Raw genomic sequence first — 26,413 nt, forward strand, 5'->3', positions numbered from 1 at the left:
CGATGAATAAATGGATAAATGAACTTAGGACAAAAATAGAGAACATTAAAGAGGAAAACAGCCAGGATATGGAAAACCTCAGAAAAAAGAATGAAACAGAACTGCAAAACAAAATGGAAGGCCAATCCAGCAGAATAGAACAAACAGAAGACAGAATCTCAGAACTTGAAGATGAAATGGTAATCAAAGGAAAAACTGAAGAACTATTAATTAAACAACTCAAGACTGGTGAAAGAAAAAGGAAGAACTCACTGACTCCATCAAAAGGCCAAACTTGAGAATCATGGGCATCGAAGAAGGAGAAGAGGTGCAAGTGAAGGGAATGTGTAATCTATTCAACAAAATTATAATGGAAAATTTCCCAAATCTAGAGAAAGATATTCCCATACAGATGCAAGAGGCCTCCAGGACACCAAACAGACCAGATAATAACAGAACTACTCCACGAATAATCATCATTAAAACAACAAGTTCAGAAACTAAGGAAAGAATATTGAAGGCTGTAAGAGAGAAAAAACAAGTAACATACAAAGGTAAACCCATCAAAATCACAGCAGACTTCTCAACAGAAACATTAAAAGCAAGAAGAGTGTGGGGTGAGATCTTCCGGGCACTGAATGAAAATAACTTCAATCCCAGGATACTCTACCCAGCAAAACTATCATTCAAAATAGATGTAGCAATAAAAGTCTTCCATGATAAGCAGAAACTAAAACAATATGTGACCACAAAGCCACCACTACAAAAGATTCTTCAAGGGATTCTGCACACAGAAAGTGAAACCCAACTTAACCATGAAAAGACAGACAGCACCAAACCACAGGAAAAGAAAAAGCAAAACAGTAGAGAGTAACCTCAACTTACGTACACACAATCAAACCTTCAAACAACTAAGACAACTAAATGACAGGAATCACCACATACCTATCAGTACTAATGCTTAATGTTAACGGACTTAATTCACCCATCAAAAGGCACTGCCTGATGAAATGGATTAAAAAGAAAGATCCAACAATTTGTTGCTTATAGGAGACCCAGCTCACCGACAGAAATAAGCATAGGCTTAGGATGAAAGGCTGGAAGAAGATTTACCAAGCCAATGGCCCCCGAAAACAGGCAGGAGTAGCAATACTTATCTCTGACAAAGTAGACTTCAAACCTACATTGATCAAACGAGATAAAGAAGGACATTCCATACTAATAAAAGGGGAAATAGACCAAAAGGAAATAATAATCATCAATCTGTATGCACCCAATGTCAACACACCCAATTTCATCAAATATACCATGAAAGACCTAAAAGCATATATAAATGCCAACACAGTGGTTGTGGGAGACTTTAACACCCCATTATCATCAATAGATAGGTCATCCAAACAAAAAATCAATAAAGAAATCCAAGATCTAAAATATGCAATAGATCAAATGGACCTACTTGATGTCTACAGAACATTTCATCCAACCTCTACACAATATATATTCTTCTCAGCAGCCCATGGAACCTTCTCCAAAATAGATCATATCCTAGGGCACAAAGCAAGTCTCAGAAAATATAAGAAAATAGAAATTATACTGTGCATACTATCTGATCACAATGCAGTAAAAGTAGAACTCAACAACAAAAATAAAGACAAAAAACATGCAAACAGATGGAAACTAAATAACTCATTACTTAATGAAGAATGGATCATCAATGAAATAAAAGAGGAAATTAAAAAGTTCCTGGAAGTCAATGAAAATGAAAACACAACCTACCGGAACCTATGGGACATAACTAAGGCAGTCCTGAGAGGAAAGTTTATAGCCATGAGTGCATATATTAAAAAGATTAAAAGATCCCGAATCAATGACCTAATGATACATCTCAAACTCCTAGAAAAACAAGAACAAGCAAATCCCAAAACAAATAGAAGGAGAGAAATAATAAAAATAAGAGCTGAAATCAATGAAATAGAAACCAAAAAAACCATACAAAGAATTAACAAAACAAAAAGTTGGTTCTTTGAAAAAATAAACAAGATCAATAGACCCCTGGCAAACGTGACTAAAATGAGAGAAAAAAACCCAAATTAGTAGAATCAGGAATGCAAAAGGGGAGATAACAAACAGCATGGAAGTCCAGGAAATCATCAGAGACTACTTTGAGAACCTATATTCAAATAAATTTGAAAATCTTAAAGAAATGGACAGATTTCTAGATACATATGACCATCCAAAACTGAACCAAGAGGAAATTAATCACCTGAATAGATCTATAACACAAAATGAAATTTAAGCAGCAATCAAGAGTCTCCCCAAAAAGAAAAGTCCAGGACCTGATGGATTCTCTGCTGAATTCTATCAGACCTTTAAAGAAGAACTGATACCAACCCTCCTTAAACTGTTCCATGAAATAGAAAGGGAAGGAAAACTGCCAAACACATTTTATGAAGCCAGTATTACACTTATCCCAAAACCAGGCAAAGACACCTCCAAAAAGGAGAACTATAGGCCAATCTCCTTAATGAACACTGACGCAAAAATCCTCAACAAAATAATGGCAAACCGAATTCAACAACACATCAAAAAGATTATTCACCACGACTAAGTAGGCTTCATCACAGGGATGCAGGGGTGGTTCAACATACGAAAATCAATAAATGTAATAAACCACATTAACAGAAGCAAAGACAAAAACCACTTGATCATCTCAATAGATGCAGAAAAAGCCTTTGATAAGATCCAACATCATTTCATGATAAAAGCTCTAAGAAAACTAGGAATAGAAGGAAAGTATCTCAACATTATAAAAGCTATATATGACAAACCTACAGCCAACATTATACTTAATGGAGAAAAACTGAAACCATTCCCTCTGAAATCAGGAACCAGAAATGATGCCCACTATCTCCACTCCTATTCAACATAGTACTGGAATTCCTAGCCAGAGCAATTAGGCAAGAAGAAGGAATAAAAGGAATACAAATAGGTAAAGAAACTGTTAAAATATCCCTATTTGCAGACGACATGATCCTATACCTTAAAAACCGAAAAAACTCTACTCAGAAGCTTCTAGACATCATCAATAGCTATAGCAAGGTAGCAGGATATAAAATCAACATAGAAAAATCATTAGCATTTCTATACACTAACAATGAGCAAATGGAAAAAGAATGTATGAAAACAATTCCATTTACAATAGCCTCAAACAAAATCAAATACCTAGGTGTAAACCTAACAAAAGATGTGAATGACCTCTACAAGGAAAACTATACACTTCTGAAGAAAGAGATTGAGGAAGACTATAGAAAGTGGAGAGATCTCCCATGCTCATGGATTGGTAGAATCAACATAGTAAAAATGTTGATACTCCCAAAAGTAATCTACATGTTTAATGCAATTCCCATCAAAATTCCAATGACATTCATTAAAGACATCGAAAAATCTACCGTGAAATTTATATGGAAACACAGGAAGCCACGAATAGCCAAGGCAATACTCAGTCAAAAGAACAATGCAGGAGGTATCACGATACCTGACTTCAAACTATATTACAAAGCAATAACAATAAAAACAGCATGATACTGGCACAAAAACAGACATGAAGACCAGTGGAACAGAATAGAGGATCCAGATATGAAGCCACACAACTATAAGCAACTTATCTTTGACAAAGGAGCTAAAAATATACGATGGAGAAATAGCAGCCTCTTCAACAAAAACTGCTGGGAAAACTGGTTAGCAGTCTGCAAAAAACTGAAACTAGATCCATGTATATCACCCTATACCAAGATTAACTCAAAATGGATCAAGGATCTTAATATCAGACCCCAAACTCTAAAGTTGATACAGGAAAGAGTAGGAAATACTCTGGAGTTAGTAGGTATAGGTAAGAACTTTCTCAATGAAACCCCAGCAGCACAGCAACTAAGAGATAGCATAGATAAATGGGACCTCATAAAACTAAAAAGCTTCTGTTCATCAAAAGAAATGGTCTCTAAACTGAAGAGAACACCCACAGAGTGGGAGAAAATATTTGCCAGCTACACATCAGACAAAGGACTGATAACCAGAATATATAGGGAACTTAAAAAACTAAATTCTCTCAAAACAAATGAACCAATAAAGAAATGGGCAAGTGAACTAAACAGAACTTTCTCAAAAGAAGAAATTCAAATGGCCAAAAAACACATGAAAAACTGCTCACCATCTCTAGCAATAAAGGAAATGCAAATTAAAACCACACTAAGATTCCACTTCACCCCTGTTAGAATAGCCATCATTAGCCACACCACCACCAACAAGTGTTGGCGATGATGCAGGGTAAAAGGAACCCTCTTACACTGTTGGTGGGAATGTAAACTAGTACAACCACTCTGGAAAAAAATCTGGAGGCTACTTAAAAAGTTAGACATTGATCTACCATTTGATCCAGCAATACCACTCTTGGGGATATACCCAAAAGACTGTGACACAGGTTACTCCAGAGGCACCTGCACACCCATGTTTATTGGGGCACTATTCACAATAGCCAAGTTATGGAAACAGCCAAGATGCCCCACCACTGACGAATGGATTAAAAAAATGTGGTATCTATACACAATGGAATTTTATGCAGCCATGAAGAAGAACAAAATGTTATCATTTAATGGAATTGGAGAACATCATTCTGAGTGAGGTTAGCCTGGCCCAAAAGACCAAAAATCGTATGTTCTCCCTCATATGCGGACATTAGATCAAGGGCAAACACAACAAGGGGATTGGACTTTGAGCACATGATGAAAGCGAGAGCACACAAGGGAGGTATGAGGAGAGGTAAGACACCTAAAAAACCAGATAGCATGTGTTGCCCTCAATGCAGAGAAACTAAAGCAGATACTTTAAAGCAACTGAGGCCAATAGGAGAAGGGGACCAGGAACTAGAGAAAAGGTTAGATCAAAAAGAATTAACCTAGAAGGTAACACACACGCACAGGAAATTAATGTGAGTCAACTCACTGTATAGCTATCCTTATCTCAACTAGCAAAAACCCTTGTTCCTTCGTACTATTGCTTATACTCTCTCTTCAACAAAATTAGAGATAAGGGCAAAATAGTTTCTGCCAGGTAGTGAGGGGGTGGGGGGGAAAGGAGGGCATGGGGGGAGAAGGGAGAAATGACCCAAACATTGTATGCACATATGAATAAAAAAAATAAAAATCAGATGGGTATGTGATGATATGGATTTTTCTGCAAGATCATTAGGGGTGAAAGAGCAAGATGGAGAACACTTTATATAGCATGTACCCCTGTGTGCTAAAATATATGTGTGTGTACATTTCATGCATCTTTGTCAGCAAAATGTCATGGAAAATACATACGAAATTATTAATAGCCACAATCTCTGACCTGGGTTTATGAAGCACAGTCTTTTCAAATTAGCAGAAGTTTTAAAAGGTAATAACATTCAGGGCTAGTGAGGGCCTAACAATAAATATATTTTCATGAATTATTGATGAGGACATAAATGAATCCAATCTTTTTAGAGGCCAATTTGACAATGTATATGAAATTTTTTAATGCTTATACCAGGGGTGGTAAAAATGATCAAAGTCCCATATATACAAATATGAAAATGTCATAATGAAAGCCATTATTTTATACAATATATGCTAATAAAATCTTTTTAAATGCTTGTATCATGTTACCCACCAATTCCAAGTTCTTAGAATCCATTCTACCAAAATACTCAGTCACAAAATTATAGAAACCTGGTGATAATATTTGGGCTAATTAAGAAAATCATATGAATAAAAATGGAGAGCCATGACACAAGGTCTCATGATCCATTTAGATGTGGGATTGAGTGACAGCAAGCAACTGTGGGAATTATGATCCCCAATACATTGTAAGTATCATAAATCCTGACCATGTAAAAATAATACTGTAAGTAACAACAGCAACCAGAAAAGATAAAGGGAAGAGAAGAGAAACAATAGGTCACAAGTCTAACCACCAGACCTCTCGTAGCAAAGTGAACTAATTCAGTCTGTCACGTGGAAGCATTAAGACAAAAATAAATTTGCTAATCTCTTAATACTTTAATAGGCTCTGTTGTTTTCTCTTTTGTCTAACTCTATAAGAAGCCCAGAGGAAGTGATTTCTCCTGCCTTAAAGAAATACCTGAAGTTCATCAGCCCTTCGGTTTCTCAGTGCTGTGATACACAGTGGTATATGTTGCATTCTGCACAGCTCTAAGAGGTACCCTTCACAGTGGCTGTAATATGGATAGGACACCTACAGTTGGGCAGTACCAATCTGTACAACTGTCCATGATAGCCGAGCATACTACAGTTCCCTTTTTCTATAATATTCTAGTATAAAGTTCATACTTACCATTAACCATAGCATATACAAATGACCCCACTGGACAAAGTCCATTTCTTCAGGGCAGTAGTGTAATGCAGTGGTTAGAATGGAGATTTGGAAGTCATGCTGGCTGAGTTCAGCCATTAAGTAGCTGTGTGTCTTGGGGCAAATGACTTATGTTCTCTACATCCCAATTCCTCACTCATTACAAGGCAGAATTGTAACCCAAGAGGTGAAGATTTAGCAACAGGATCCATTCAAGTTGCTTAAGCTGTGTGTCTAAGGTGGGTTGGCAGCCTATAGGTTCAACCTGATTTAAGAACACAAATGAAGTAAAGGACTTTGTGTCCAGCACTGGTTTGTGATCCTGCAATGGTGGCTTATTTGATCATAATTCCCACCCCAGAGATTTGCTTTTGTTCTAATTTCCCATGGTTCATAGTTGTAATATCAAGCTTTGGCATGAAGCTTTTAAATGTCAACCAAAAAGACAAATAGAAAAAATCTTGCATTTTTCTTTTCTAAAAATAAAAAGCATATTTAAGGGGCAGGCATTGTAGCTTACAACTGTAATCCTGGCCACTCAGGAGCTGGAAGTAGGAGGATCATGGTTCAAAGCCAGTCTGGGCAAAGTTAGCAAGACCTTATCTGAAAAACAAACTAAAGATAGGAAAAGGGTTGGGAGGGAGGCAGACCGAGCTGGGGTATGGCTCAAGAGTTTGAGCTCTTGCCTAATGAGTACAAACGCCAGTATGCCAAAACAAACAAACAAACAACAAAAACCACCAAAAAGGAAACAAAAACATACATAAAACCATATGTTAAAGATTGTATGTAGAAGCTACTTCAGTACCATTATTCAGTAATTGTTTATTAAGTTAAAATTTCCAACCTTTGTTCTCAACACAAAGAAATGATGTATGTCTGAGGTGACAGATGTACCAAGTACTCTGATCTGATCACTACAAATTGTACACATCTACTGAAAAGTCACATTGTACCCCATAAATCTATACAATTACTATGTGCCAAATTCTTTAACACTTGTGAGTTATTCTGAAAAGCTTAGTGCTACTGGCCTGTTGGGGCCCATCTGAAATTCTGACAGCCAGCTGGGTGTGTCACACCTGGGGATTTACCCTCTGTGGATATAGCTTCTTTACTGTTACCCAGAAAAAAGTGAGGAGCATGAACAATAGATTGGAGACACAGTCGTCACCAATCTGCAAAGTGTGTTCCATGCCATCATTTACTGTTTACACCAGGGATGCAAGTTTACTGTGTTCTCAGAGTATCAACCCTTTAAGGAAGACAATGTCACAGTGCCATCAAAATTCAGCATCTTCCCACCTGAAATTCAAATAAGACTCCCAAAGCTAACCCCCCTGGATGTTTTCAAAGTCTTGATGGGCAGTGGGTCCTCCCAGATCACACATACATGACTACACAGGAGCTGACGCACTGTCCTGCTCTCCCTGCAGGCTAAGCCTCTGGCCCAGGGCTCACTAGAAGCTTCTCCCTATAGCATCTGACCTGGCCAGTCATCAGCCTGGTGTCTGCTGCCCAGCCATGGGCCAAAGGGCTCAGGGATTTGCACATTTGTGTAGTGTGTCTTGAAACATGTTTTCAAAGAAAAAAAACCCACACATAATTCATAAGGCTAAGACCTGTTCCCTTGTCCTACCATTTCCTGGGGACTCACTTTGTATGTCTACACCTGTGTATTTCTCATCAGTTTGTTGAGGTTACAACAAGATCCCAGCACTATCTCATTGTTCTTTTTGAGGGTTTAACATTTAGAAATATATTGTATTTTAATAGCTATAATATTCATATGATTTACAATTAAAAACTCATGAAACAATATGTATATATACACATCTCTCTCTCTCTCTCTCTCTCTCTATATATATATATATATATGATTTTTTAACAACTCACATAAGTACACTATGTACAAAATTCTACTTTGTGTTTTTGTATTTGACATTGTATATACACACTTTACGAAAAAATGAACTAAAGCCAGGTGGGGAGGTACATGCCTGTAATCCCTAGCACTAGGGAGGCTGAGGGAAGAGGATCATGAGCTTGAGGTCAGCTTGGGCTACAAAGCAACACTCTATCTTAAAAAAAAAATAGTCTATCTGCTGTCTGGGAAGGTTACCTGCTTCACTTGTAACAGCTTGGGAACTAAGGAGGGAAAATCTGTCTGCCAACCATGGCGATGAGAGCAAGCAGCTCTCTCAGCCACATCACCCTTATAAGAACACCATGCTAGCACTGGGCGCCTAGGAGGTCATAACAGCTATTTGCCGATTGCTAGATAATCTAGATAATCAAAAGTTGGAGCAACTACATGAAGACTAGGCTGGCTGCAGAACCAGTGAGGGCTGATGGTTTAGGATCCATGGAAAGCTATTTGTGATGCCGCAGATGTGTCAGTACCTTTTCCTTGAGCCCAGAGTTCTCCACACACATGCAGCAGCCTGGGGCAGACATAACCTAGGGGTGGGGCTGCAAACCAGGGCCCAGGGAAGCAAGATCATGGAAGGAGCATGGAGTACCAGGACTGATGGGCAAGGGTGAGGCTAGGGACTATAGGTGAGGCTCCAAGGGCTAAAATGTCAAGAAGGGTACGAAGTAGGGGAGGAGCAGCAGAGTGGGCTCAGGAGACAGAGTAGCAACCTGTGCAGGTAGCTGAATGATTCGTCTCTTTTGGCTATGCATCTGGGAAAGAGGTTAGCCAGCTTCCCTAAGAGCGCTGGGCCACTTGACAGGTAGCATGGTCCTTCAACACCGTTCGCTTAGCAAACCATACTTCAAGATATAACTGCTTCCTAGGTATGTTGTTCAAGCCCTCCCAAGACTCTCCCTTGATTCCATCCATTGAACAGCCATCCAAGAAAATCAGTCTTGTAACTTTACAGTTATTCTACACACTAGGATTAAGAACTCACTGGGGTATTTTGCATACTCTTGAATAAGACAGATGGAAACACCCCCCCAAAAATACTTTGATACAAAGGATGTTAGAAGCTACAGATAATTTTTACATGGGGTCAGTTGAAAAGTGATTGGCATTTTCTTTCCAGATATAAAAGGAAGTTCTTCAGACTAAATTCATTATTGGGCCCTCACAATCAGATCGAAACCTCAGGTAGTCCATATTTAAGCCAAGACTGCTGTCACCAAGCCTGGAGACATGGCATAAGGTGTGGAATCCTCTGGCAAAGCATTTCTCATCAATGTTCCCTTCCTGGGAGTTTTGCTGATGACTCCATTTTTAGCTTGTCTTGTGGAAGGCATAAATATGAAGCTGTGTCAACAGGACCATCACAGTGAAAATGACAATAAGGAGGCCCCCAAAGAAAGGGTAAACTAATTGTGATAGTATCAACGTCAATGTATTTCATTGAAGTCCAGTTCTTTGAAAGTTGGTAATCTGAGCAGGACTACAACAAATAGCTCAGTAATATGGTATGGTTAATCAGAACACACCAATTCCCAGCAGGCCAAACAAATAAGATCTTACCAAATCTGGCCACGCAGTACTACGTCATGATGGCCAAACATAGAGCACTAAGTGCGCCCCTAAGCCACACTTTAAAAATGAGTCTTATATTTATAGTTTGTAAATTTAGCAGTGTCTCTTACTGTGACAAACTGTTGCAACATGAGGCCAAGCAAGAGTAAACCAAACTCTTGTGAAGTCTTGTTCCAGGGGGACAAAGGTTAAACCTTATTATAGACCAACTGAGTTTTCACAAACTACGTCAAAAGTCCTTATATTTAGAAAATGTTCTCTGGTCACCAGGTGCATAGCCACCCTCTCAATCTGTCACCACTGGTAGTCACCTGAGAATCTGGCAAGGAGAAGCCCATAGCTTTGTGTGGTCTCCATAGGCCCACAGACCTTGGATCTATGGTTCTGCTTTTTGACTCCCTGCCCCTTTCCTGACAACCGCCCCCCAATCCATGAGTACTCCCATTCCTCTGCCCAAAAGTGTCTACTCCTGGACGTCACTGAAACATCTCTGAGAACTTATCCACATGCTAAAAGGTGAGTCTATTTACATGTATTTCAAAGATACATTTCTTTCCTCTTCATTCTTCTACATCTACCCACCACTACCTGACCAAATTTTGTGCATTAGAAAAATGAAAGAATTTGCAGATTAAGTCAACCATAGAGAGGAGTGAGTATGGGGATGTGGCAGAGGACAAAAACCAAATATCTCACTGTCACTGTCACCATCATCCAAAAGAAGAGAAGCTAACATTGATAGTTCTGGGGCCTGTGCCAGACTCGTTGTGGAATCTCCTCACTGAATCCTAAGAAGGAGAAGCTATTATGGTACTGTAGGACAGATGAGGAAACTGATGTTTGGGGAGACTGACTGACTTGTCCAAGAGCACACATCTGGGAAGCATTGGAGAAGGGCTTCCAATCCAGGTCTGTCTCACTCCAGAACTTCAGTTCTTAACTACTAAACATTTCTGCCGCTCATTGTGCTGGTCAAACTTGGGCAAAGACCACTTTCGTCCCTCCTGAGTGAAGTCCCATAGCACAGTAGGATTTCCCTCTGCTAGTGCAGTAACTGATGCATGGCTGTATATAAATCACACTTTTGAAAATCAAATCCTATTCTAAATTCACCAGGGGAGCATGCTTCATTTCTTCACAGAAAGAAAACAAAATGATTGCAACAGTAAATCTACTTTTCAAGCTTAGATTTATATATATATATATTTATGCAGTAGGTAATTGACCCAGACAGAAGAGGAAGAGGAAGAAAAAGCCCACATTCCCAACCACCAAGCCAGGAATTATTGGCCAGAGGATAGGATGGCAGAAACCAATGGTCCTCTTGGAAGAGAAAGAGGAAAGCAGAAATGCATAAAAGGAGACTTGCACGGATGGTTAATTAATTCCTCACCCCCAGCAACCAAATGAAGGTAACAATGCTATGAGTCAGATACCCCTGTGAAGCTATTTGAGACCCTCTGAGGAAAACAGCAGTCATTAAATATCCTCACACTACGTGTCATGTGGCTTCTCCTGCAGATTAAGCCAGTGGTTGTAGCTAGGATGTTGCCATAACCCCATTAGCACTGTGACAAATCTGGAAGGAAGGGCCTTTGGTCCTGGTATTGCTACTGGCAGACTGGCTTCACCTGTCGGCACCATCAGGGATTGGCTCAGATGGTCAAGGTTATGTTCTTCCCAGGAGGCACATGTCCAGTGAGTGACAGAAGGTGGATGAATACAAAGGCCCAGTTACACTAGCACAGCCTAGGACATCTCCAACAGGCCTTTTATGGGCCAGAGCTCCCATGGGCCTGCAGGACGTCTTAGCTCCCAGGGACAACTGCTAATAAGCATACTTACCACTAAATTCCATCTCAGAACCTACCCTTCAGAGAACCCAGCCTGCAACAAGGATCTGCACAAACCATTGTATTCACAGGAAAGACCTTCATTCACTGTGTGTAGAATCTAGGAAGTCAGACTACACTGAGAATTTACCCCTGGACTTGCTGTCATAGCATCAATACTAGCAAGAATGGCAGCTTCCTACTATCTCCATAAGGTGCAAATCCATACAATTAATTTATCAGCTCATCTTTTTCTTTTATGGAAAACTCACCTGTGGTAATTTGGATCTACCTTTCCTTCACTGTAGATGTAATAGATTATAAAGATGACTGCAATATACCAACTCCCTATCTCTATGTCTTTTGCAATGTAACTTTGTAGCACGTTCTGTCAAGAGTTAGGTTGGCCTAACTCTGGGCTGACCTTGTGACTGGGCCTGTAGAAGGAGGTGGAACTGATGTGGTACCAGTTCAAATGTAGGCCTAGCAGAAGGCTTGGACACTTCTGCTCATTGTCTAGGGTCCCTGCTCAGTCACTCAGTGAGAAAGCCTAGGCCAGCCTGCCAAATGGTGAGGTGACCACAAGGGGCCACCATAGCCAACCACATCAAGACCACTGTGTTTCCTAGCAACCCAGCATATGTACAGCTGAGCCTGGCCAAGACCAGAAGAACTGCCCTGCTAAACTCAGGCCTAATGGCTAGTCCCCAAAATTGTACCTCCATGAACTGCTGTTGTTCTAAAGCACAAGTTTTACTATGCAGCAAAATCTGTCTGATAAGGTCGTTCCACTCCTGTCAACCATTTCCCAATTTCCAAATCAACGATATGGAATAGATAGAAAGCAATACAGAAAAATTCTGTCTAGGTAAACTTGAAACATCTTTAATAATAGCTCAAGAAAAGACTGAATATTCTAAGAAATGAACTTCTAAGCAAATCCATAGAATATGCTCAAGTGGGAAATTTGAGGACCAAGACTTTGAGAACTCCTACACGCTATACTGTCTAATGTTTCAAGTCCAGTGAACACAAAAGTTGGGGGAAATCTAGGAGATATCCTTAAGGAATCTTTAGGAATATCTGTGAATTATAATCAGTGATGAAAGGAAGAAAAACATTTATTCTGCTAACGGAATAAATAATCTTTCATAGGTTTTGAAAAGAACATTCCAGATAGAGCTTGACATTGTATTAGCTATTCTATGTCTGGTGCTGAAAGTTTGCTGGCACTGTAGCTTTTTCCTAGAAGAGTCACCCTGGGCCCTGGTCCAGGTCCGGACATAAACCTGGTTCCATTGCTACTGTTGTGATCCATCCAGATAATTTTGCCCAGTGCAGCTGCTTCCACCTGCCACACTGATGCATAGCTAAGAGGGCATTCCTTTGATGTAGTGCCTGGTGGTTTGCTGAGTCATAGTCAGACATCAGAATCAATCTCTTTCCCCTCAGTTACCGAAGCAAAATTCCCTATAAATTCAACATCAATCCATGAAAGACCTTTGACTTTTTGACACCTTTTATTTTTTTTTTCAACTTAGGTGATTTAGAATGTGTCAGCATTAGTTAGATCACTTCCTGCTACCCAGCAGCGGGAAGAAGCAGCTGGAAGGAAGGAGTTTTGCCTGTCTCTGAGAGGGACATTCATCTTTGACTCATGGTGTGGATACTCAGAACCTTCTATGTATAGCTGGCCCTGGGCAGGTGTACATAATGAGGGAGTGTGAGCTGGCAGGGTATGCAGAAGGACTTGTTAGCAAGTCCTATTAGAGCTTCAAATATGGCCTTGACCTCTCAATAACCCACAAATTTGCATGAGTCCATGTGTCCGGTCAAAATGTCACTGCTACAATAGGGTTTTCTCTCAGAGAAGGATGAAGACATGAATGACAGTGGCCTTACATTCAACAGTGTCCAGAATGCTAGGAAGAACTGAAACATCTTATTTCTCTTCTAAACAAACTCCTTTTTGTAGGTGTTTTCTACTCCATCTGGCTAAAGCACACATGCACACTTACAAATGCAGTGTTGTAGGTGGGTCAGGGGGTGAAGGTGTGATCAGGCTTTATGTAGAGGTAAAATTTGATCAAGATAAAGATCAAGTGTGGTCTTCAAGAAGAAAGACACCCTGGCCTGTGGTGCAGGTATGTGTGTATATGGGACAAGAATGCCACTGCCTTCCCTGCAGTCTGACGCAATGATAGAGAACTCAGGCATGCGTACTCCTGACTCACCCTGCATGTGACCCCTCCAGAAATGGACAGGCAAGCATCTAATGAGCCCATAAAAACATGCCTGTTAACTAATGGACATTGTCAGATGATAGTCAATGATAATTTTATGCTTTTCTCAGCATTGTTTGTTGCATATTTAAAAACAAGACATACAGTGTCTCTAGTTATACCTTTTGGGGCTAATAAGTAGGGACAGTGCTTATGAGATTTTTTAAGTTTCTGGATTTTTTAAATTATTCTTTCTTAGTCTCTCTCCCTGTCTTTTTTTTTTTCAATTTTAATGAGTTTCATTATTCTGTTTTAATACATGTATATAAAGTACTTTGATGAGAATCACCCCTCAACACCCTCTCTGTCACCTATTCATTCAAGACTAGTAAAGTCAGTCTCCCACGCAAATAACCAGTAAGCTGTAATCACTAAGAGAAGCATAAGAACTCTATGGTATAGACTGGAGTATTGCAAAGACTTTGAGGACAAGTGTTAACTATAGCAATATTTTACTAAAAATAGTAAAAATGTCTAAGACTGTTGATGTAATTCTGGAAAAAGCTAAAGTGAGTGTATCAAGTTCACAGAATGTCTAGTCATGTGTGTGCATGCCCACACATGCGTCTGTGCACATACACGCATACCTGTCATGTATGTCTCTCTGTGTGTGTACACGTGTATATTCTGTGTGTGTGTGTGTGTGTGTGTGTGTGTGTGTGTGTTAGCAGCAACTGCTGGAGCCACCACCTCTTTCCTTTACTGGCTGGGTTGCCAGCTGGTCAGGTACCTGACTACAGAGTGCCTCATCAGTATGTAATTACAGCGATCATGTTTAAAGACATTGTTCTCATAATCACGAAAAGCCAATGCTAACAATAACAATATATTCATGCTAAGTTACTTACTGTAACTACTGTCGTGTTTGCCTCATTTAAACATTATTTTTAAAAAGTTGAAAATTAGCAACCACTTCTCTGTTTCCAGATAGTAGAAAGCCCTCAGTCAAGCTTAAGATATATGTGAAACTCTTTATTACTATGACAAATGTATCAAAACTAGTCTGACATCAGCTGGGCACCAGTGACTCACACCTGTAATCCTAGTTACTTGTGAGGCAGAGATCAGGAGGATTGAGGTTTGAGGCCAGCCGGGCAAATAGTTTGCAAGACCTTATCTCAAAAATACCCAACACAAAACAAGGCTGGCAGAGTGGCTCAAGTGGTAGAGCTCCTGCCTAGCCAGTGTGAAGCCCTGAGTTCAAACCCTAGTACCACCACCAAAAAAAAAATAAAATCATTTCTGAGCATTGATGAAATCAATAAGCAGAGAAACAGATGCAAAACCAAGAATGAGTTCACTAACAGAGAACTTCTAAATCACCTTCTCATACTTGAGCACTAAACTTCATTAAATTATGTCTAGTCTTTTGTATGTGGTAGCCTGAAAATATATACAGACAAGTAAATGGGCACTGAGAAGGCTCTATGATTTTGTGTGTGATCATGGAGTTGGCCTGAGTAAGTAAATGACTTAGGCCATGGTCAATTCTTCTTGATGCCATTGCTAGAAAAAATTAGCTCAGTATTTCTGCCCCAGGGCAAATTGGACCTGGGAAGGCCTTTGAGCACTGTTCAAGAGCACAGATCTAAGTACAGATTCTTTCCATCCAGGCCACCGGCTTACAATATGACCTCATGGTTAGTGCTGCCCATTAAGGCAAGGGAGGAATGCTGGAATTGATTCTGTCATTCCACAAACATCAATGTGTCTTATTCTGTCACTTCTTGCTACTCAGTGAGTAAGAGTGTAGGCTTGCTCTCAGGACACCTGCAGTTTAGTATGAAAAACACAATTACAGAAGAATAAAGTTTTATGAGAATCACACTAGGGAAAGTAAAGGAGGTAGATGACAGGAGTCCTCCCTGACCTGACTGGAAGTCTAAGGGTCAAAACAAAGCTAGACACTAGGTAAAGATAATAAAAGCAAATTTTATTCAGTAACTATTTCAGTAATGGGGCGAGGTTAGTATAGAATTGAGTTCCAATCTACAAATACACTGCTGAAAACAAACAAAATAGTAACTGAATGCCACAGAGACAGGTGGAGATTTATACCCAACGAGCAGAGTAAGGGGGTCAGCAGATGGAAAATTACCAATAGGATCATCAAAGGTGGGTGGAGGGACTCTTGCTAAATTGTCTTCACAGGATTCTTAGTAAAGCCAGGCCATAGACCAAGACATCAAGGTGGGGAGGTGAAGAACATTTTCAGATATCCAGACAGTCAGGTATCAAGGGTTTCACTAGACTAACTTGATGGGATTCTTGCTCAAATGTACCTCAACCAGTAAGGACTTGCAGAAAGGAGTACTTAGCTGAAAACTGAAAGCCAATTAAAGCTGGATTGGGACTGTGTTCTAAGAAGAGAGAACATGTGTGAGGGCCTCAGAGGTAAGGTGAGCAGAGAGTATTTAGTAAAAAAAGAGCTGATTATGGTTGGTAAATGAGGTGTGAGATGAAGGGCTGGAAAATGACTAGACATGTGTGTGCTCATGTGTCTAAATCTCAGAAGAGATTTAGAAGCTGTAATCTTGGTAGAGGCTCAGCCCTTGTCCAGGGCTGGTGGGGGGTTTGCGGGGCTGTGGGATGTGAAAGGAACCCAGATGATTTGCTTTCTCCAGCAGAAGATAGTTTGGCAAAGGCACAGGGGCAGGCAGCCCAGGTGAGCATGGAGCCCCATGATGTGGGTGTGAGTTAAAATAATTTGGATGAGGAAGATGGTATGGAGCTTGAGAGAATGGAAGGACTGAGATAGTTAGGAGATAGGAACAGTAGGACTTGGGGTGCCATTTAGAGGAGCAGAGGGAAAGGTTAGAGTTAAGGATGACTTCTAGCTTTCTGACTTTGTGAATGGGGCAGACAGTGAAATTAGGAAGGGTAACCTATGAGGGGAGATGGTGTGTGTGTGTAGGAGACACACTGAGTTAGAGTTGTAAGACATTCATGTTGAGAGCTCAGGGTTGAAACTCTGCTGCCCTGAGTGCTTCACGTCATCTCTGGAGGGCTGATGTGGACCCCACTGTTCCTCACTGACCATCGGGTACTTGCCTGGTGAGTCACTCACACCAGGGTATGGAAGCCAGAGCAGAGATGCTGGAGAAAGGGTAGCTAGGATAGAAAGGGTAACAGGAGGGTCAGCCCGTGGAGAGAGAATGTAGGAACCACTAATAAGAAAATTCCTTTCTCTCTTTCCTCCTACTTTCAGCAACCTGCCCTCTAGTCCAGCTTTAAAGAACAAGGTCAAGAGATGTCACTCACTTCCCCCAACTAAACCTTGTGAATCTTGAATGGTGGGATTCAGAGTCTACAGAAAACCTCTCCACAAAGAATGCAGTTTATAAAGTGATTTTGGTGCAATTTACTGGTCAGATTAAGATGCCTTCCTACACACTTGTCTCAACCTGGACAGACTTCAAAAGTGTAAAGTTAAATTTAAAAATTCAGTTGTGACATGAGCCATGTAAATATGGAAATTCTTTTATGGACATCCATGTATGTAAAAACATGGTTACACCATCATCTGTAGAAAAGGAGTATGGAGGTCTGAATAATGGAGGTGAGCAGAGGAGACATCAACCATTTTGGAGATGATTTTTTACAATTTAAAATAAAGACCTGAAGCATATTTCATAACATGTTAACATTTGTTAATATTAGGCTTTAGTATTGTATGTTTAAAATATTTCTTTGAAATGGCTGTATGAAATTTCTTTCACACAAGAAATCCAAAAAGTATATGTAGATAGTGTCCCCTCAGAAGAGTGTTTAGTCCTCCCACACTTCCAAGAGGGGCCGGACTTAGTGACTCATTCCAAAGACCAGAAGAGGGGAAAGAAAAAAAAGTACCTTTAAGTAGAGAAATCTGTAGATACCACTTTGCCCAAGTGCTGATGCTTTACAACACCAGGAACAGTGTCTGATGTGACAAGACAGGAACTTTGCCTTTGGAGTATTCTTTCTGAAAACTTGTAACCACAAGTAATCATGTGAAAGACACAAACCCAGAATGGAGGGCATTCTACAGTAGCTGGACATTACTCCTCAAGACTATCAAAGTCATAAAAAACACAAACCAATGAAAACCAGCGTTACTGTCACAGACCAGAGAACACTGGAAAGATATGAGAACTAAATGTCACATGGTGTCCTAGATTTGAACAGAAGGAGGCCACTAATAGACAAGCTGGTGAAGTCCAAATGAAGTCTGGAGTTTAGTCAATACTGGTGTACTAATGTTAATGGTAATGTACCAATGATAGTATACCAATGTGTAACAAAAGTACCTCGGTTATATAAGATGTTAACAATACAGGAACTGGGGTATATGAAAGTTGTCCATACTATTTTTGCAATTTTTCTGTGAATCTAGCATCATCCCATTTAAAAAGTTTGTTCTAAATGACTCCATGTCATCAAGAACCCTCCAACTGTTGGACATTCATGGCTCACGTCTTTAATCATAGCTCTGTGAGAGACTAAGATCAGGAAGATCAAGGTTCAAGGCTAGCCAAGGCAAAATAGTTGATGAGACTCCCATCTCCAAAATAACCACAGCAAAATGGACTGGAGGTGTGACTCAAGTGGTAGAGCACCTGCTTTGCAAGTGTGAAGCCCTGAATTCAAACCCCAGTCCCCACCACACACACACACACACACACACACACACACACACACACAAAAGAACCCTCCAGCAGCTTAAAAATGAGACCAGTTAGACTTCATCTGTGCCTGGGAGGGTTGCAGTATATTACGAAAGTGCAGAGGTGCCTGTGTCCCAGCTGACAGAGAAGAAAGTGTATCATGGAGGTCAGTTTTTCAGAAAATTGAAACCAACCCTTCAATCACAGAAAGTGTTGTTATTTTCAGCTATCTTTAATGGTAAGTTTTCAGAAATGGATGACAAAACTCAGTGTCCTCTGAACAGAGGACATAAGTGTAATTGAATCCTTTCTGGATGAATCAGGGTCACCGGTATGAACATCTGTTATTAAATCATAGCATATAGAGACAGCACCCTTCACGGTGGCATGGAGGGAAATGCAGGAGCCATCTCCCTGCAGCAAAGCAATGGCTAAGGAAAGGTCGCTCAGACTGACAAGCATTAGCCAGGTGTTTATGCAGCCACAGGTAAGCCAGCCCTGGATGGTGATCTTCCTCCAACTTCGCGAGCTGTTTATCTGAGGAGAGCACTGGCAACTAATTTTCCCATTTTTCTGTGCCATTTCACAGTTAGGAATACAACTGTGAATGCAAAGTATATACTCTGGATAGTAGATACCAGCTAACCCCTTGTATCCCACTCCAGGCAGGAAAGCAGTGGAGGGGAGGGTTAACTCACTGGAACTTTCATGATGGATTTGAAATTACGACCTTTTCCAGATCTACTTGGAAGACATTTTCTTTGTTAAATATATCATAAGGAACTATTTGTTTCCTACTTTGTAAAAAGTATTTAATTCAACCAAAGAAGCAGTATAATATAGACCTCGGTAATAGGAACCATAGAAATAAAGAACATTTAGAAGACAGAGGTTCAAATTCTGCCCCCAGCAGTGGTGTTTCCTTCCTGGATGCATATTAGCTGGTGCTCCTTTCTCAGAAAGACCCTGTCTCCCTCCCTGGAGCCCAACAATTGCCCAAGACATGGGCTCCTCTCCTGGAAAATGGACTTCCTCCCACTTCCTGTCCCAGCCTGTCATTCAGTGAACCCACCCATCTTTGCTTAATCCAACATGGAGAGAGGATTCAGAGGCACCTTTGAATATCTTTCCCTTGGATCATCTTTGCAGCACAAATGGGAGTTCCTTGAGCCCTGAGGTCTCTGTTTTCTATTTCTGTTTCTCATTCAAATCACCTTGTTCAATGGCAGTCTCAATAAATATTTCTGAATTAGCTGATTGTGTAATAGTCTCTGCAGGTAATCCATCTAGGCAGTAAGTGACAAGTGTTAAACTGTCAGCACAGAAAAGAGATATTGGGTATTCTCAAGAGGCTTCCTATGTAACATCCATTTTGTTATTTGTTTGCTGCAGACACAACTCGTGCTTCCACCAGCATTGTGGATATATCTAGGTGAGGCTTAAAATTAAAGCCTAATTTATAAATTAGGCACATTAAGAGATTCACAACAATAACTAGTAATAAAATAGAAAAATTATAAAATATGCTATAATAAAAGTTGCAGGTTTTTACCTGAAATGAATTATCAACAAACTAATCTTAAAAGTCTGATTAAAGGAAATTTTAACTTTCCTCTAGGAAAGTAGGTAAAACCCATACTTCATGTACGGCAGGGTTTTAATTTCAGCACCATTCACCCTGGAGGCCAGGTAATTCATTGCTGTGCAGAACTAGCCTTTGCATTACGCAAAGTGTGGCAGCTAGGGTTGTGAGAATTAGCCAATAAAAATAGAGGGTTCTCAGTTCAATCCAAATTCCAGATAAGCAGTGAAAAACGTGTTCTCATACAGGTCAGTCCTGTGCAGTGTTAACAGTGTCCTTGATTCTTATCCACCAAATGGCAGTAGCCCTACCCCCAACTCCCAGTGATGACAACTATAAATGTCACTAGACATTGCAAATGTCCCCACAAGGAGCAAAATGGCCCTGCTGAGAACCAGTAATTCAGGTTACCATATCAGGAAGCTATGAACCTGAGCCTCTTTTTCTTAATTTCAGAAGCAATAACTGACTCTGATGAAGCATCAATAAAAAAGTCATAGGAAGAACTCTTCACATCTTTCTTAAACCATTTGAAACATTTTATTTTTTTTTTAATATCTCTTGGGATCAATTCCCTGAGGTTTTCTTGTCTCTTTTGCAGAATTAGGCTCATTTCCATTGGCTAATGTAAATTATAAAATCTGTCATAATTTCCCTTTTTCTTAACTTGCTCACAGGTAAATTTAGTATTTAGTTCAGAAAACATCCAAGCTCAAGTGCCTAGCATTTTTCTTAAATAAACATTTACACAGTGGCTTGTTATATGCCATATATATTTTTAATGCTTTATAAATATTAGGTTTTAAAACTCATTCTATCACTAAGACAACCCTGGGGTAGTAGCTATTATAATACTCTCTTTTGAAGATAAGGAAACAGAGGGTTTTTTTTTTTTTTGGTTGTCATTGCTTGCTATGATTTATACCCTTTTCACTATCTTTATTTTATAGGTAAGCCCACTCAGATGATGTTTGAAAGTTCATTGGGTACAAGTTATTATACCATGTATCTACATCACTTCAGGTCCTCTGAACCCCACCTGTATCTTGTTTCAACTGCCACCTTGATGACAAGTTCCAACTACTTCATCCAGGCACAACCTCCCAGAACCCAGCCTTGGGCCTGTGCCACACACCTGCCCCTTCCCATCTTGGGCTTCCCTGTTAACCCCAAGGCATGGAACTCAAGAACCCTGTCTCAGATCTCATAACTGCACATTTCATAATTGTAGAGGAGTTAATACTTCATGGCCAAATGTTGCCAAGTCGGAGATGGAATTGATGGATCAATTCAGTCTTCTTTTCACTATGGACAGATTGTCCCATGATACAGATTTTCAGAAGATGGTCCCATAAGATAGAGCAAGCAGTAGCACTTGGTGGCATCCTGCTCAAATTTCTCTTTCCCCTGTTCTGCTGTCTTCCTTCTCTCACTTATGGTCCCAGGGATGACATTCTTTTTTTTTTTCCCCTTTTTCTTTTATTATTCATATGTGTATACAAGGCTTGGTTCATTTCTTCCCCCTGCCCCCACCCCCTCCCTTACCACCCACTCCACCCCCTCCCTCTCCCCCCACCCCCTCAATACCCAGCAGAAACTATTTTGCCCTTATTTCTAATTTTGTTGTAGAGGAGTATAAGCAATAATAGGAAGGAACAAGGGTTTTTGCTGGTTGAGATAAGGATAGCTATACAGGGAATTGACTCACATTGATTTCCTGTGCGTGGGTGTTACCTTCTAGGTTAATTCTTTTTGATCTAACCTTTTCTCTAGTACCTGTTCCCCTTTTCCTATTGGCCTCAGTTGCTTTTAAGGTATCTGCTTTAGTTTCTCTGCGTTAAGGGCAACAAATGCTAGCTAGTTTTTTAGGTGTCTTACCTATCCTCACATCTCCCTTGTGTGCTCTCGCTTTTATCATGTGCTCAAAGTCCAATCCCCTTGTTGTGTTTGCCCTTGATCTAATGTCCACATATGAGGGAGAACATATGATTTTTGGTCTTTTGGGCCAGGCTAACCTCACTCAGAATGATGTTCTCCAATTCCATCCATTTACCAGCGAATGCTAACATTTCGTTCTTCTTCATGGCTGCATAGAATTCCATTGTGTATAGATACCACATTTTCTTAATCCATTCGTCAGTGGTGGGGCATCTTGGCTGTTTCCATAACATGGCTATTGTGAAAAGTGCCCCAATAAACATGGGTGTGCAGGTGCCTCTGGAGTAACCTGTGTCACAGTCTTTTGGGTATATCCCCAAGAGTGGTATTGCTGGATCAAATGGTAGATCGATGTCTAGCTTTTTAAGTAGCCTGCAAATTTTTTTCCAGAGTGGTTGTACTAGTCTACATTCCCACCAACAGTGTAAGAGGGTTCCTTTTTCCCCGCATCCTCGCCAACACCTGTTAGTGGTGGTGTTGCTGATGATGGCTATTCTAACAGGGGTGAGGTGGAATCTTAGCGTCATTTTAATTTGCATTGCCTTTATTGCTAGAGATGGTGAGCAGTTTTTCATGTGTTTTTTGGCCATTTGGATTTCTTCTCTTGAGAAATTTCTGTTCAGTCACTTGCCCATTTCTTTATTGGTTCATTAGTTTTGGGAGAATTTAGTTTTTTAAGTTCCCTATATATTCTAGTTATCAGTCCTTTGTCTGATGTATAGTTGGCAAATATTTTCTCCCACTCTGTGGGTGTTCTCTTCAGTTTAGAGACCATTTCTGTTGATGAACAGAAGCTTTTTAGTTTTATGAGGTCCCATTTATCTATGCTATCTCTTAGTTGCTGTGCTGCTGGGGTTTCGTTGAGAAAGTTCTTACCTATACCTACTAACTCCAGAGTATTTCCTACTCTTTCCTGTATCAACTTTAGAGTTTGGGGTCTGATATTAAGATCCTTGATCCATTTTGAGTTAATCTTGGTATAGGGTGATATACATGGATCTACTTTCAGTTTTTTGCAGACTGCTAACCAATTTTCCCAGCAGTTTTTGTTGAAGAGGCTGCTATTTCTCCATCGTATATTTTTAGCTCCTTTGTCAAAGACAAGTTGCTTATAGTTGTGTGGCTTCATATCTGGATCCTCTATTCTGTTCCACTGGTCTTCATGTCTGTTTTTGTGCCAGTACCATGCTGTTTTTATTGTTATTGCTTTGTAATATAGTTTGAAGTCAGGTATTGTGATACCTCCTGCATTGTTCTTTGGACTGAGTATTGCCTTGGCTATTCGTGGCCTCTTGTGTTTCCATATAAATTTCACAGTAGATTTTTCAATCTCTTTAATGAATGTCATTGGAATTTTGATGGGAATTGCATTAAACATGTAGATTACTTTGGGGAGTATCGACATTTTTACTATGTTGATTCTACCAATCCATGAGCATGGGAGATCTCTCCACTTTCTATAGTCTTCCTCAATCTCTTTCTTCAGAAGTGTATAGTTTTCCTTGTAAAGGTCTTTCACATCTTTTGTTAGGTTTACACCTAGGTATTTGATTTTTTTTGAGGCTATTGTAAATGGAATTGTTTTCATACATTCTTTTTCCGTTTGCTCATTGTTAGTGTATAGAAATGCTAATGATTTTTCTATGTTGATTTTATATCCTGCTACCTTGCTATAGCTATTGATGATGTCTAGAAGCTTCTGAGTAGAGTTTTTTGGGTCTTTAAGGTATAGGATCATGTCGTCTGCAAATAGGGATATTTTGACAGTTTCTTTACCTATTTGTAGTCCTTTTATTCCTTCTTCTTGCCTAGTTGCTCTGGCTAGGAATTCCAGTACTATGTTGAATAGGAGTGGAGATAGTGGGCATCCTTTCTGGTTCCTGATTTCAGAGGGAATGGTTTCAGTTTTTCCCTGTTAAGTATAATGCTGGCTGTAGGTTTGAGGGATGACATTCTTAATCAAGTAGTAACAGTATAGCATTGTCAGGCTCTGCTTTGTAAGGGATCATACTAAGACAATTACAGTAGACCTCTCAGCCAAGGGAGGGACTATGTGTCCCAAGAACTCCAGGGATGCCTGGAACTGGGTAATTTCAAACTCTAGACAAAGCACGTTTTCCCATCCCTATATATATCTATGATAAAGCTTGATTTATAAATTTGTTACCTTAGATTCACAACAATGAAATAGAAAAATTATAAAATATACTGTAATAAAAACTATGTGAACACAGCCTCTCTTTCTCTCTTGCTCCCTCTCACTCTCAAAATATTGTATTGTACTGTAAATCTTAGCAACCCCAGCTTACAATTTTTTTTCTTTTCTTAGTATAAGTTTTCACTTAAAGGAATCGTTTCTCTTTGGCATATTCAAATTGTCAATGTGACTAATCTTGTACTTTACTGAGTAAAATAGGGGTTACTTAAATACAAGCACTGCTATACTTCAACAGTCAATCTGATAACCAAGAGGAATACTAAATGAGTAATGGGCAGGTAGTGTATACAGTGTGGATACACTGCACAAAAGGATGATTTATGTCCCAGCAGAACAGAGCCAGCAAGTGGGAGATATCATTAGTCTACCACAAGCAATGCTCAATTTGCTATTTTTTTTTTGAAGTACTGAAGACCAAACTCAGGCCCTTGTGCATGGTAGATAAATTTCTACCATGAGTTACACCCCCAGCCCCAAAACTCAATTTAAGCCTTAGGAATTGTTTATTTCCAGAATTTTCCACTTGGTATTTCAGATTGTGGTTGACAGTGAGTAATGAAACTGTTTGTGAACCCACAGATGAGGGTTGTGACTACATAAGCAATTTTTTTCAGTTTTCTTTTTTTAGTTTTATTTTATCATTTTATAATTACTTACATATGTATACATTCAGGCCCCTTCCACTCAACCCCCCACTTCCAGGCAGAACCTGTTCTGCCCTCTTATTCTCAGATTTTGTTGAAGATAAAACATGTAAGATAAAAAGAAAAACAGCGTTTTTGCTAGTTTGAGATGAAGATAGCTGTACAGGTAGACTCCTAGTGTTGCTTCCATGCATTTGTGTATTTCAGCCCACATTGGTTCACCTCTACCAGACCTCCTCACTACTTCCTAGTCCCCTTCCTATAGTGGCCTCTGCTGATTTAGGATTACTATATTCACTCCTCTATAGTGGGCACATCAACCACATTCAAGTTTTTGATTTCCTTCCCTTGCCCTGTCCCTCTTGTGCACGTTCTCCCCTTAGTGTGTGACCAATGTCCGATAATATTATTGCATTTGTCTTAGGTCTATAACTGCATACATAATTATAAATAAAATCACACTGAATGGAAATTTATCTAGTTATTTCCATAAACTGCAGAGTCAGTAACATGGATTATAGCCCAATATAAACAAATTCTGAGATGTTATCCATAGAAGGACCCGAACACATCAAGGCTGACCCCATAATGTTTATAGCTAAGGATACCAAGACCCAGAGAGGGTGTTGCCAGAGATCGCATTCTCTCAGTGGTGTGTGAACACAGACCAAACATTCCCTTTGTGTCTACAACGCCAGAACCTCCTATGCATTGTTGCATCTTGTGCTTACAAATTAGGTAACATTATCATCCCCACTTTATGCATGGTAGGCTCAGAAACAGTGAAGCGAAATGAGCAAGGCCACAGACTTAGCAAATGGAAGAATCGAGTTTATACCAGGCCTCCAAACTCCACGACTAGTTCTTTCTCCAGCTGCCTTCCATGGTCAGGAAGTGGACCATGGCTTCCTAGGGAGCCCAGTGGAACAGTATGATCTTCAGAAGGAGACAAACTTCAAGTCCTAGCTTTGCCACTTAATAGCTTTGTGATCTTAAGTAAATTACATAATTTCTCTGACCCTCAATTTCTTTAATTCTAAAAAGAAAAATGACATCTATTTATAGTGTGGCCTTGAAGACAAAACAAGATAATATATGTAAATTCCCCCACCATAGTATGTGTATGCAGAAAAGGCTTAATAAATATTAGTCAATTAATAAATGATGGAAACTGCTCTGGAATCAAAGATGCCTTCACAAAACCATACGGGCTTCCATTTTCTGGTTATTGTCAGGCGTGATATTACAGATTTTCTATTGGATGTGCTAGTCATATTTTTCCTTATATATATTAAAGCACATATATTAATTACTAAAATTTAAAAGTGTTATTTAAAATACTCCAAAAAAATAAGACAAATAGAACAAAATTGGGAAAATGTTGATATTGTTGAAAAAAG

This window comes from Castor canadensis, chromosome 16 (assembly GCF_047511655.1).
Source record: "Castor canadensis chromosome 16, mCasCan1.hap1v2, whole genome shotgun sequence".
In the NCBI taxonomy this organism is placed as follows: domain Eukaryota; kingdom Metazoa; phylum Chordata; class Mammalia; order Rodentia; family Castoridae; genus Castor; species Castor canadensis.